This window comes from Bos mutus, chromosome X (assembly GCF_027580195.1).
Source record: "Bos mutus isolate GX-2022 chromosome X, NWIPB_WYAK_1.1, whole genome shotgun sequence".
NCBI lineage: Eukaryota > Metazoa > Chordata > Mammalia > Artiodactyla > Bovidae > Bos > Bos mutus.
Window position 1 is genome coordinate 50,563,470 of NC_091646.1, and position 11,853 is coordinate 50,575,322.

The following is an 11,853-nucleotide window of genomic DNA, read 5'->3' on the forward strand; positions in this document are numbered from 1 at the left end:
GTTGGAAAGTGTGAGGTAGGGTGATGAGGGCTCTGAAGAGGGGGTGTTGTTTCAGGAAGAAGCTGAAGGTCCTCTTCTCCACCGGGCCTCACAGGGTAGATGCAATGTAGCTTCAGGGTCCAGGTGACAAAGTGTGTCACAGAAAAGTGAGGGGGCATTTCTACCATTCTGGGGAGACCCATCAGTGGCTTCAGCCAAAGCTTCCTGAAGGGAGGGTGGCATTGTTCATGGGCCTTTGCGGACTTGCAGCTGTGAGCGCCCAGGAATCCATACCCACCCCCAACCGGGGCCTCCGTGTTCCCACAGCCTGAGGTGCCCTCTAGCACTGGGGCCTGACAGTCTCTCATTAGAAAAGGAATGTCTGTCTGTCATGGTCCAAGCAATTGGGCCAGTGCCTGGCACGTAGTAGGTACCTAAAGAACATTTGTTCAATTCATTTATTTGCAGTTGACCTTTTGTGAGGAGAGAAGGAGTAGAAGAATAACAGGAAAGAACTTGTCTTGAAGATTCTCAGAAATAACTGGGGAAACAGTAAGGAGAACTGAGCAGGTGGAGGACATGCATCAGTGCCATGTGACTTACTAAAATGTATGTGATCTCGTGTAATTAAGGTCAGGTATGGTTTGGAGAAACTTGAGACCCAATGGTTTATAAAGGTTCAAAATGTCTTCTGGGGTGTCCTGGGTATTAGATAGCTAAGCTTTATGTAGACACCAAGTGGATCTTGGGAAGTTTTTGACTCTTAAGAAGACCTTCAGGTGAGATGAGGATGGAAGGGCTGATTCTGGCAGGTTCTTCCTAAGGTTTAGGTGCTCCATTTGCCCGCGGGAGGTGAGTTTGAAGGAAGGGAAAGCCAACAGTAATAGTTTGGGGAAAAAAAGGACAAAAAGCAAAGATTCTTTGTTGTTCTCCACTGTGCCAAGAAGAAGCAAGTTTTACTTGAGTTATTACTATTACAGCAAATTCATTTGTCACCCGTGTACATGTGGAAATGCAGGTTACATATATCAAGTATACAGCACTTTTTGTGACATACAGTAGATATCCTTTAATGATTTTTATTTTTCTTTTATTTTTAAATTTTATTTTATATTGAAGTATCTGCACATTAACATACATTTTGTTATTCAGTCACTCAGTCGTGTCCAAATCTTGCAGACCCCATGGACTGCAGCATGCCAGGCTTCCCTGTCCTTCACCATCTCTCCAGAGCTTGCTCAAACTCATGTCCCTTGAGTTGGTGATGCCATCCAGCCATCTCATCCTCTGTCATCCCCTTCTCCCCCTGCCTTCAATCTTTCCTAGCATCAGGGTCTTTTCCAATGAGTCGGCTCTGCATCAGGTGGCCAAAATATTGAAACTTCAGCTTCAGCATCAGTCTTTCCAATGAATATTCAGGGTTGATTTCCTTTAGGATTGATTGGTTTGATCTCTTTGCAGTCTCAAGAGTCTTCTCCAATACCATAGTTTGAAAGCATCACTTCTTTGGTGCTCAGCCTTTTTAATATACATTAAGTATCTACATTAACAATGTTCTGGTAGTTTCAGGTATACAGTAAAGTGATTTAGTTATACATATACATGTATCTATTCTTTTTCAAATTCTTATACACACAGCTGTATTTAAAATGGAAAGCAAACAGAGACCTACTGTATAGCATGGAAAACATTGCTCAATATTATGTAACAACCTAAATCGGAAAAGAATTTGCATAATAATTTTTTTTGTATAATGATATTTAAATGGAGACTTTCAGCCTCTGATTTCCTTCCTCCATTTCTGATCTCTGAGTATGAGGTTGTTGAGGGCAGGAATATGCATGTAGTTATATCTTTGTTTCCTTAATGCCTGTCATGCTTCCTGATATATAAAAGGTGTTAATAAAAAAAAAAGACTGCTCATTGCATGAATGAGACACATTGATAATTAAGACATAGATATACAAATTAATGCCACAGAAATAATGAAAAGAAGTGATCTTCGCCCAAACAATCTGACATGAACACTAGTAATTTACTTAGCAAACAGTCTTTTGGTAGGAAATGCAAAAGGTAACTTTATTCCACCCTAGGTCTGGGATTATCACAAAACTAAATTTGGTGGGCTCAAATGACAGAAGTCTTCCTATTTGCTTTTCTTGTGGCTTTTGACATTCCCTTCCCATAAATCCAAATACGGAATAGAAAGTGTATCCAGTCTTTTCCTTCATACGATTTTGTGTATCATAGATGCTGGCTCAGAGTGGGTTGGCTCACATTGCTTGAGTGAGCCTTACCTCATTCTGGTTGATGGCTATTTTTATGAGGTCTCCATGACTTGATGCTTGCCTAAATTAGTTTATTCATTTGTCTGCAAGCTGACTTTTAAGAAGGCTCCACTCTTGTAAGCTTGAGTCATTATTATTCCATAGCCTCTCTCGCTTGTTCCAGGACTAGTTTTTGGTCTCTTTCTCTTTCATCTGATTTATTAGCATGAACCCTTTCTGTTCTCTTTAACCTCTGTTTTAAGTGGCACCTTCCCTCCTTCCTTTGCCACACTCCATACTCTCTAACATCTTAAGTGATGAATTTTATCCTTGTTTACATCCTTCCTTCTTGCCTCTGTTTTTATCACAGCCAATTCTTGGCCTCTTTGATAAACTGTTGCACATAAAACTTCACCTCTGATTTTTCATTCTGGAAGGTGCATTGCCATGCTCTTGACAGTGAGCAAAGGAGGACTTCTCCACCCAGGCGGTATCTATCATTGCCCCATGCTTTACCCACTGCCTGCACCAACTGTTTTCCTTATACAGCATGCCTTTCACTTGGTTCTCCAATACTGCACACTTTTAGATACTTGGCAGAGTGCTAAGCACTGTATAGATAGCAGTGAAAATGGCCTTGCCATTAAGCATCGATCTTATTTATTTAATATCTAAACAGTCACCTCTTTTACCCATGACATGAATAAAGGCAACTTCAAAATAATTTTTATCTTTTTCATTGCAGATATACCCATCCTGATTAATCTTGTGTCAACAATTAATTTGGGTGTCTTGAAATATAACATTCACAAACCTCAAAGTATGCTGGAGAGCTGACTGGCTGGTCCATTCAGATGTGTTCATGAAATATTCACAAGTGCACACACATTTCTATTTCTTCCTGGATTATCTGTCTTTGTGAGCATCCAGAGGGCAGGGACTGGCCTGTTGGCCTTGATTGTGGGGAAAGCTAGCTGAGAGCCGCCTCACTCCACTGCATATAAAATAATGTGTACAAGAGGTTACTGATTCACTGCATTCAATTAATTTTCCCTTCTCTGTGCTATTGAAGAGAAGTAGTGACTGTTAAATGAAATGAAATGAATTGACATAAAACTAATCACAGATTGTAAATAGTTTAGCTCCAATTGTGAAGCAGCTTTTAAACATGGACTGCTTACCCTCTGTGTCTTCCTTAGGGATTTTCATACTCCATCCTGAGCTCAGTCTCTGCAGAAGATATCAGCATCTCCTCTAGGAAGCTTCCTTGGGATCAGCCTCCCTTTCTGTGATGTGGATGGATGGCACCCAGTTATTTTCTAATTGAGCAGAGTAAATGATAAGCTCTGGTGTCTAGCTTGTGGATGGTTCGCATCCAGGGTGGTTTCAAAACACCTAGCCCAGTAGCTGAGTCCTTGAGCCTGTAAGCCTTTCTGTAATTTATTTATTGTTCAATCACTCAGTTGTATCCAACTTTTTGTGAGCCCATGGACTATAGCACACCAGGCTTCCCTGTCCTTCACCATGTCCCAGAGCTTGCTCAGACTTATGTCCATTGAGTCGGTGATGCCATCCAACCATCTCACCCTTTGTCACCCCCTTCTCCTCCTGCCCTCAATCTTTCCTAGCATCAGGGTCTTTTCCAATGAGTCGGCTCTTCGCATCTGGTAGCCAAAGTATTGGAGCTTTAGCTTCAACATCAGTCCTTTCAATGAATATTCAGGATTGATTTCCCTTAAGATGGACTAGTTTGATCTCCTTGCAGTCCAACGGACTCTCAAGAATCTTCTCCAGCACCACAGTTCTAAAGCATCAATTTTTTGTCCATCAGCCTTTCTTTATGGACCCACTCTCACATCCATACATGACTGCTAGAAAAACTATAGCTTTGACTATACAGACATTTGTCAGCAAAGTGATATCTCTGCTTTTTAATATGCTGTCTAGGTTTGTCTAGAGTTTTTCTTCCAAGGAGCAAGTGTCTTAATTTCATGGCTACAGTCACTGCAGTGATTTTGGAGCCCAAGAAAATAGAATCTGTCACTGCTTCCACTTTTTCCCCATCTGTTTGCCATGAAGTGATGGGACCAGATGCCATGATCTTCATTTCTTGAATGTTGAGTTTTGAGCCAGCTTTTTCACTCTCCTCTTTCACTCTCATCAAGAGGCTCTATAGTTCCTCTTTGCTTTCTGTCTTAGAGTGGTATCATCTGCATATCTAAGGTTGTCGATATTTCTCCTGGCAATCTTGATCCCAGGTCGTGATTCATACAGTTCCTAATTTCGCATGATGTACTCTGCATATAAGTTAAATAAGCAGAGTGACAATATTTACCTTTTTGATTCAGAAACTTTGAAACTATGCTGTCACTAACCCAATGAAATGTGTGAGGTTTTATTTTGCTTTGTTTTTGTGCCTTCCTTTTTTGGTATGTTTTGGCACAGTAAATTATTTGAAAACAACTACCCTTTTCCCTAGGTGCTTTGCAAATGACCTATTGGGTAAATGGCCTAGTCCATTTGTCTTGGCTAGTGTAGAAAGAGCTTTGGGCTCAAAAATCATTGAAAATGGGAGAGTATCTACTTAGAGGAAAATGTATTTGCTTATTATTTTTATTTTTCAGTACAAGCAGGTTTTCCAAAAGTTGCATAAAACATCCAGCTTATCTTCAAAGTGCTGAATTATTTGTAAATGTCATTTTTTAAACAAGATAATTTGTGTTTAAAAATGAAGGTGTTATTTAAAAATAACAAATGAAGATGTTATTTTAAAGCGTGTATTGTAGCCAATCAAAACCCTCAGACCAGAAAATGGCTTTTCAATTTCACCAGTCTGTTTTAATCCAGGTTATCTCAAGGGTCTGTTAAAATACCAGTGAGAATGTGTCCCAACCCCACCATCACCTCCCGCCCTTCTAAATCAGAATGCAGAAAGATGAACAGCAGTAAAGATGGATGTTCTTGAGATGGGAACTAGCCTTGACTCCTAGTATGGTCAAATTGCAATTAACCAGAAAGCTGAGGGTCATCAGCACTGAAATGCATTTTGAATTTCTTTCTGACCAAAAGCCCTGTTTTTGTTTGGAAATTTCTTAGAGTTGATGACAAGTCTTCCTTGCCTGTATAAATGCAGAAATCTCTTTTTGAGATCATGGAGTTCTGATGACTGACAACCCTGAACCCCATCAGAACCAAACTTGGCTGTGGGATGGTCACTTTAGCAGGTTCTTTTTCTCTATCAAAAAAATTCCCTTTTTCATCCTCTCCCCCTAAACCTGCAGCAGTTTCTATATTTTCACCTGTGCAATTCATTTCTAAGTGCAGATATCTAAAGGACACAATCCATGAAATGATTAGGACTGTACTGAGAAGAACTCAATCAGATTTCTTTTACCCAAACCAAGGAAGGAAACAAGCAGCTACCTTAGCTCTTTGGGTCTCTAGGTGCCTAGGAGAGGACATTGAAAGGAAGAATGGAACACAGAAAGGGAAAGAACTTATTTGTTGTTGTTCTGTCACTAGTGATGTGAAGTGAAGTGAAAGTTGCTCAGTCGTCTCTGACTCTTTGCGACCCCATGGACTATATAGTCCACGGAATTCTCCAGGCCAGAATACTGGAGTGGGTTGCCTTTCCGTTCTGCAGGGGATCTTTCCAACCCAGGGATTGAACTCAGGTCTCTTGCATTGCAGGCAGATTCTTTACCAGCTGAGCCACAAGGGAAGCCCAAGAATACTGGAGTGGGTAGCTTATCCCTTCTCCAGCTAATCTTCCCGACCCAAGAATCAAACTGGGGTCTCCTGAATTCAGTGACTGTCACATGCAACTCTTTGCAACCCCATGGACTGCAGTACACCAAGCTTTCCTGTCCTTCGCTATCTCCTGGAGTTTACTCAAACTCATGTACATTGAGTCAGTGATGCCATCCAATCATCTCATCCTCTGCCACTCTCTTCTCCTTTTGCCTTCAATCTTTCCAGTGAGTCAGCTCTTCACATCAGGTGGCCAAAGTATTGGAGCTTCAGCCTCAGCGTCAGTCTTTCCGATGAATATTCAGGGTTGATTTCCTTTAGCATTGACTGGTTTGATCTTCTTGCAGTCCAAGGGACTCTGGAAAGTCTTCTCCAGCACCACAATTTGAAAGCATCAATTTTTCGGTGTCCCGCCTTCTTTATGGTCCAACTTTCACATCTGTACATGACTACTGGAAAAACCATAGCTTTGACTAGATGGACATTTGTCAGCAAAGTTATGTCTCTGCTTTTTAATAAGCTGTGTAGGTTTCAAAGAGTCAGACATGATTAAGCATAGACACAACGCAACACAGGTTTGTCATAGCTTTTCTTCCAAGGAGCAAGCGTCTTTTAATTTCATGACTGTGATCACTATCTGCAGTGATTTTGGAGACCCCCAAAATAAAGTCTGTCACTGTTTCCTTTGTTTCCCCATCTATTTGCCATGAAGTGATGAGACTGGATGGCATGATCTTAGTTTTTTGAATGTTGAGTGTTAAGCCAGCTTTTTCACTCCCCTCTTTCACTCTCATCAAGAGTCTCTTTAGTTCCTCTTCACTTTTTACCATTAGAGTGGTATCATCTGCATATCTGAGACTGCTGATATTTTTCCTGGCAATCTTGATTACAGCATATTAAGAATAATTTATAGTTTTGTTTAGGACAGGCCTGTCATGTCCATGGATTATTGTCTTAAACTGTAGAGAGATGACTCGGATGTCAACATGTGTGTGTCGCGTGTGTGGGATGGATTTTTTATAAAAAAAAAAGTGAAATACAGTTTTAAAAAATAGATTTAGTATTTGAGGCTTTTGTTATGGAAATTCTAGATCTTTTAGCATTTACTAAAAATCTCAGGAATTTGAAGACTGTGTGGTATAACTAGAACAGGATACTTTCCCCATCACCCCCCTCCACCAAGGAAAATCCAAATAGAGCCTGGGTGGGGGAAGGTGATAAATCCTCAGCCCCCCACCCCCAATGTAGCTCTGATAAATGTCTCATGATTTCAACTAGAGTTGGGGGGAGAATGATGCTCTGTCTGCCTCCCTCCCTTAAGAAAGAAATGAGGGGGCGTGGGCTTTTGAAATTACAAAAAGCCTGGTTAAGAGTTCTTTCTGGCCTTACATGGATGCTGAAAATTAAAAAGGGTCAAAGACGATCCCAAGATTAGTGAGAAAGAACACCCACCTCCCGTTTACAAAGACACTGCATGTCTTTCAAAAGAGAACCAGCAAATTACCATAGAAATCTGCCCCAACCGATGGTGCTCAAGTAGGAGTCAGAACCTTTGTTAGCAGGGGTTTGTGGGGGCCGGCACCACAGTGAACACAGTTAAGCCTCACTAATTCCCTGAATGGGGAAAAGGCCAATCTCGATTTGTAAGAAACTTGAATTTGAAAATATGTTGAAAGAAATGCCATGTGATTATTTCCACAAACCTGCCTGCGGTCAAACTGCTGGCTGGGGTCTGTGCTCTGAACTGTGGAGCCTCTTAAAGGCCTTGAACAAACAGATAAGGACTGTAATTAGCATACTGGTCATTTGAATGCAAAGTGCAATCGGAGTGGCGCTTAAAACCTGCTTGTTAGCACACTCCACTAGCAGGATGTCACTTTCCTGGGTTTATAGTATTAATTTGCCTAGCAACCTACCCCCTTTCCTTTTTGGCAGTAAACTTGAGCCTGGCAGGTCAGAATTCGTTCAATTTTCCATATTAGCTGCGGGAATGAATAAAGAGGGGAGGAAGTGAACCACTCGTAAAAAATCAGCACGAACTTATTTTCAACTTCGATTTTTAACTGACCTTTGAAACTCATCAGTTAATTCATATTTATTATTTACTGGGTAAGGAATGTGTTGTCTTGGTTGATTAAAAGGGGAGAGGGGCAAGGCCTTGCAGATATCCCTTCCCCCCACAAGTGACCAATCAAGTGAACACAGAGAACATTGAATGTAATCAGTTCCTGGATTATAACAAAATAAGGATTGATTATGAGGCTCAACAGGTGGATAACTATCTGGAACAGCAGCACAGTGATATTTGGATCTATTAACCACCTCCAAGATGGCCAGCCAATCCTGCGTGCACATATTAACTTGGTTTTTAAATCCACTCTTGAGACCACTTAATTTGAAGTGTCACTGAGCTGTATTTGGGAAGGGGAAAAAAGGAAAGATGAATACAGCTGAAATTTTACTCAGATATTCAGAGTCTTCATCATTTTGTTCTGCACATGGAAGGAAAGGGCTGTGTTTTTTTTCCAAGTCGAACAAACCATCTGGCAGTTGACATGGGGATTGCTGGAAAAAGCAGTGCAAAGCCTGAGGGAGAATCAAACTTAAATGCCTGCCCTTTGGGAAAGTTCTCCAATTCTACTTCCTGGCCCTGAGAGAGAGATGGCGAGATGTTACCCACTAATTAAGGAGGAAAGTTAATCCTTAAGTAATGAAACCCCAACTATAGTGCTTCCCAAATTTTAGGACACATTTGAATCAGAGGAGAGTAGCGTATGAGTTTTTTTTTAAAACTCCAATACCCAGTTTCATACCATACAATTAAATCAGAATCTCTGGGCATGGGTCAGGCACTGGCGTTTTATACTGATCACCAAGTGATTCCAAGTGCAGCAAATTGGGACCTACTTACTACCCTAAAGCTTTCCCACTTTATAGGCATTTAATTTATATTTAATCTTCTCAGTTACCCTATGAAGGATCCCCATTTCACAAATGAGGAAATTGAGGTTCAGAAAGGCTCAATAAGTTGCCAGAGTCTCAGAGCTGTTAACTAGTGAATCTAGAGTTTGAATATCAGCAGATTAATTTCAGAGTCTGCACATTGAACTTCTATACAATACTGTTTCTCTGGGCTATTTTCCCTGGATCCGGTGACATTCCAACAAATCTGATATGACAACCCCACATCCACTCACTGAAAATCTACTAGGTACCTACTACGTAAATCTCAGTTTTAGGTATAGTGTGTGACTCTAGGTAGATTCAAGGAAATATGGTTAACTCTTGATAATTTGCGGGGCCTTCTGGATAGCCATAGGTTGGTTGTTGCATTATTTATGTTAAAGCTTAATAAGCAAAAGGCTACCAGAGACAAGACTATAGTTGTACAAAGTCAAATGTATTGGACTGTCAAATACAATTGGACAAAGTCGATATGCATTGAGGAAATGCCTTCCAGAGGAACCGTAGGGTACCACTCTTGAAAAGAGGAGGAGGAGGGAACATCTTTTGAAGGATGCTGAGGAGGATCTAAGGAAGCAGGGATGATTTCTGGATTGATTGCAGTTTCTGAGATGGGATCAGGAGAAGAGGGGTTGAGTAAGAATTGGGTACTGTCATGAGGCAAGGGTGGCTTAGTAATTGGTATTCTTAGTAATACAAGAGAATAACAAAGTGGGTCTGAGCCATCACTGGCAAGACAGTATCAATAGTAGTAGTCACTCAAAGAAGATGGAGGTCATTATGGCATTTTACAGGCGCTATGTAACCTTGGGAGAAACTGTGTTTTCTGTTAACTTTGCAGCTTGTGTTCCTTTGTCTGTTCTCCCAGCCTAGTGAATGGCAGGGCTGTTTTTCCTTAGTCCAAGCTGATTTTTCTCTCTTTCAGTCCCAAGCAAGTTTTGACTCTTGAGATTTTGGCCTTTTTTTCAGAGGGGATGGGCCTGAGGGGGAAAAAAAGTTGACATTCATATCTACCACAAATAGTTTTGCTGCTTTTCACCTGAGTTGGTATATTATCTAATGAGAGAGCGCATGTAAAACTGGCAAATTCTGAAAAAGGTTTGTATTTCAGTTAGTAGTACTGTATCAATGCCAATTTCACAGGTTTTGACAAGGTACTGTGGCTGTGTAAAGTAACATAATACAATGTATCAAAACATTGGGGGAAACTCATTGAAGGATACCTGGGAACCCTCTGTACTATTTCCACAATTTCTCAAAGTTTAAAACAGTTATAGAAAGTGTGTAGCAGAAGAACAGGTTTCTGCTGATCATCTTAGTAAGACATGTTAAGACTTTATTCTCTTCCCCCCAAATAATCCAAAATTGGTTGTATCAACGTCCTGTTGTATGTCACTGAATTGGAATAGGGTACCCAGCAGTGATGTCAGTCAACATTCATGTCTACCAGGTACAGATAACAGTGGGTTATAAACATCAGAACAGTTTGTGCTTCAACAGAGATGTTATTTGAGAAGGATTTGGAAATACACATTAAATATCACCATGTAGGGAAAGAAGGGACTCCCTGGTGGCTCAGCTGGTAAAGAATCCACCTGCAATGCGGGAGACTCGGGTTTGATCCCTGAGTGGGGAACCCACTGGAGTGGGCAATTCTTGTCTGGAAAATTCCGTGGACAGAGGAGCCTGGCGAGCTATAGTCCACGGGGCTGCAAAGAGTCAGACACGACTGAGCGACTAACACACACACACGCACGCAGGGAAAAGAGAGAGAAAGCTATGATAGGCAAAGGGAAGAGCAGGAGGAAAGGCACAGAAGTATGAAAGTCAAGGCATATCAGGGAAACAGATATTGGTTTGGTGAAGCTGACGCTTGGAATATAAGGGAGGACAGGTGGGAGAAGAACCTGGAAAAGATGGGTTGCAACTGGAGTGTAACTGTCTGGGTGTAATTCTCCTCTTTCTGAAATCTAAGACTTTGGATTTTCCTTGGTATACTTACTACACCTCTCTTGTATCCTAGTTACTTGGATTTGTATTTTTTCTCCCCAACTAGATCCCAAGTTCCTTGAGGAGACAGTCCAAGTTTAGTTCAACTGTGTAGTATCTGTAGTACCTAACTGTGTGCCCTGTCCTTAGTAGGTGCTAATAAAATTAGATTTGCATGTAGAATGTGTCACAGAGATGCAGTTGATAGTCCCCCTCATGAACATCTGGAGCCCTAAGATAATGTAGAGAGAGGTGTTGACCTCCAGGTAAATGAAAGCATCAGGAAGAGAAGCACATAACTCATCGTCCTCAAGCTCCCTTTGTGTCTGGCTTTGGTGAGCAGATATGGCCACGCCCTGCCATCTTTGACACATGCCCTCCATTGACCTTTGACGAAGCCCTGATGGTATCTTTTGAAGAGAGGTAATACACCTTGCACATATCAGTTTAATATTCCACTCACACTGCCCTCTGTTCAGCTGCTCTGCATGCTTGCAGAGATAGGCTTCACCCTTCCACCACCTGTTCGTCAGGTCACTGAATTTATAGTAGATAGAATGGTTTAGGTGGGAACTTACCAATGGTAGGTGAGGAGCTCCTCAAGGAGATTTTTGCCCAGGATTGGGCAGATGTACATTGTCTGAGGGGATCTCCACTATGCCTATTGATGATTTTTTTTTCCCTTAACCTCCCAAGAGAAATATTCTACTGCTCACCACTTTGCTACTGCTCACAAGGGAAGGTTGAATGTGGGGACAGGGCCACTTCTGTTCCTGACAACCTCATTATATGGTTATCAAGAGCAGACACTGCCCAGGTTGTCACGACAACCAGCAATGATTCAAAGCTTCCCTGAAAGGTCTGTATCTCTGGCAAATAATCATCCTTTAGCTCTCAGCAGAGG